The sequence below is a fragment of the Mustelus asterias genome, unplaced genomic scaffold (genome assembly GCF_964213995.1).
Source record: "Mustelus asterias unplaced genomic scaffold, sMusAst1.hap1.1 HAP1_SCAFFOLD_2670, whole genome shotgun sequence".
In the NCBI taxonomy this organism is placed as follows: domain Eukaryota; kingdom Metazoa; phylum Chordata; class Chondrichthyes; order Carcharhiniformes; family Triakidae; genus Mustelus; species Mustelus asterias.
The window spans coordinates 42,501-45,000 of record NW_027592615.1 but is presented as its reverse complement, the minus strand read 5'-3'; the positions used below and the strand labels follow the sequence as shown (position 1 = coordinate 45,000).

Genomic DNA, 2,500 nt, shown 5'->3' with positions numbered 1-2,500 from the left:
TCACCCACGCCGGCACTCAACGCCTGCGAGCGCCCTGTTTCCTCCGAGAAAGGTTTTTCGCTTGATTGTCGCTCGAGTGCGTGTGCCTCCGGGGCTCACGCCGTGGTACGCGCCAGGCTGGGGCTCCACCGTCACGTCGGCGGGGGAGCGTTTAGCGCGTCCCAGGATCGGACAACCTCTCCGGGGGCCCGAGCCGAAACCCGACACGGTATAAAAGTCGTAACAAGGTTTCTGTTGGTGAACACGTTGTGAAGGATCTTTGTCGGCCGGGGGCCCGCCACCTCTCCGGGGAGGGCGGCCCGTCACTCCTTGAACGCGAAGGCTGGCGCCGGTTGGGCCAGGCAGGAGAGCCTCACGGGGGCCGGCCCCGGGGCCAGGTATCGGACAACCTCTCCGGGGGCCCGAACCGAAACCCGTAACACAGAATAAAAATCGTAACAAGGTTTCTGTTGGTGAACACGTTGTGAAGGATCTTTGTCGGCCGGGGGCCCGCCACCTCTCCGGGGAGGGCGGCCCGTCACTCCTTGAACTCGAAGGCTGCGCCGGTTGGGCCAGGCAGGAGAGCCTCACGGGGGTTGGCCCCGGGGCCGTGGCCCGTACTGACGCTGGCGCCTCCCACGCGGGTGGGAGGTCACACCGACAATTTCGCCGTACCCGTCGAACGGGCCTGGTCACCCGTACGCACGTTCCGCCGAAGCCGGGCGACGTCGATCTCGGTCCCACTCGGTTGGGCCGGCGCGCGGGCGCCGCCACCGACGAGCACGCACACGCTCGGTTGCACGCCGGCAAGTCCATGCGGGTGCCGCACACGCTACGCCTGCGCCGTTGGAAGGGCTTCGCCGTTGGCTTCGTAGGGTGTCTTTGCAGTCCGTCCGAGAGGTGGGGGCACGCACGGCAACACGGCCGGCCTGCCTGCGTGGGACGATGCGGTCCTTTCGTTCAGCGGTTCGGCGGTTTGGCCGGCGCGAGCAGACGCTCGGAGGGAGACGGTGGCGTCAGCCACGCACTCACTCCGCTTCTGCAGTCCGGTCCACTCCGCCCGTTCTAGCTGCTCGTTTGGTCCCTCGCCCGCCAGCAGACCGTTCCGCCGACGGTGCTCCTCCTCCGCAGCGACTTCTGCCTAGCCGCTCTGCCGGGTGCGATGTCACCGGCGTCCGCACCGATCCTCGGCACGGCGCGTGTGCGCACCTGTGGGCCGCCGCCCCGTGCTCCACGTCCGTCTGTGTGTGCCCGCTGTGGGGACCGTCTTCCTCTCGCCTTGGCGACGGCTTGCGGGCTGCGACGTGACCTTGCCACCGCCTTGCAGCATTACATCCGCAGTTGAAACGAAGAGAGCTGCTGCGGGCTTGGGTGCTTGTCCTGGCGGCTTGTCGACGGGACCACGGTGAACGGCCACTGTGTGACTCCGCAGGGAGACGTTCTGGTGCAGTCAGGGGCCTTTTTGTCTCCCGCCGCGGTGAAGCTTTGGTCGCATTCTAGTCACTCTCTTCAAAGCCCGGTGAGGGGTACCTGTTCATGCTCACCATTCCTCCGGCACCCGTGTGCGGAGGGTGGGTGCGAGGTTTAAAGATTCGTTGTCCGCCTGTCGGTCCGGTCTGGTCTCGTGCTGACTTGAGCGAGCGTCCACCGCGTTCGAGAGAATGTGCCTGTCCGCGGGGGCAGCCGCGCTTGCGAGCGTTCCGCCGCGCCCCCTTCCCCAGCCCGCCGAGGTTGGGGCGTGCGGGGTCGGCTTGCGCCCGTAGCGTCGGCCTGTCCTCCGCGGCTTGCACCCGACTCAGTCCGCTGCGGCCTCGCCTCGACTCTCGAGCCTACCGCCAGACGGTGACACCAGAGAACTCTGCCTCTGGCTGTTGCGGGGCGTGACGGCGCGTGGCGGGCCCCGGCCCCTCACCCACGCCGGCACTCAACGCCTGCGAGCGCCCTGATTCCTCCTTTTTTTCGCTTGATTGTCGCTCGAGTGCGTGCGCCTCCGGGCTCACGCCGTGGTACGCGCCAGGCTGGGGCTCCACCGTCACGTCGGCGGGGGAGCGTTTTGCGCGTCCCAGGATCGGGCAACCGATCCGAAACCCGATACAACTTTTAGCGGTGGATCACTCGGCTCGTGCGTCGATGAAGAACGCAGCTAGCTGCGAGAATTAATGTGAATTGCAGGACACATTGATCATCGACACTTTGAACGCACTTTGCGGCCCCGGGTTCCTCCCGGGGCTACGTCTGTCTGAGGGTCGCTTGACAATCAATCGCACTTCGCGCGCATCCGTGCGCCGAAGAGCGCGGCTGGGGTGTCGCAGAGGTGCCGTCCTCTCTGTCCCCCTAAGTGCAGACCCAGAGTAATCCGCGTCGGAGAGCTTGACCTCTTGGGTGCCGGCGTCCGCCTCCGGGCTCGTCGGCACTGCCCGCTCCCGCACTGGCCCAGCCACCTCGGGGTCGCCGGCACGGCTGTCATCGGGTTGCCAGAGAGAGAGAACGTGACTGCCTCGCTGCCGGGACCGTGTGTGCC

The 2,500-nt window shown here is 66.8% G+C and overlaps 1 non-coding gene across 1 annotated transcript; it reads left to right on the top strand.

The window, feature by feature from the left end:
- The first annotated feature begins 2,074 nt into the window (after positions 1–2,074).
- On the top strand, positions 2,075–2,228 carry LOC144489920 (5.8S ribosomal RNA). Its single transcript, XR_013497104.1, has one exon. It is a non-coding gene; the product is annotated as a 5.8S ribosomal RNA (ribosomal RNA).
- The last annotated feature ends 272 nt before the right edge of the window (positions 2,229–2,500 follow it).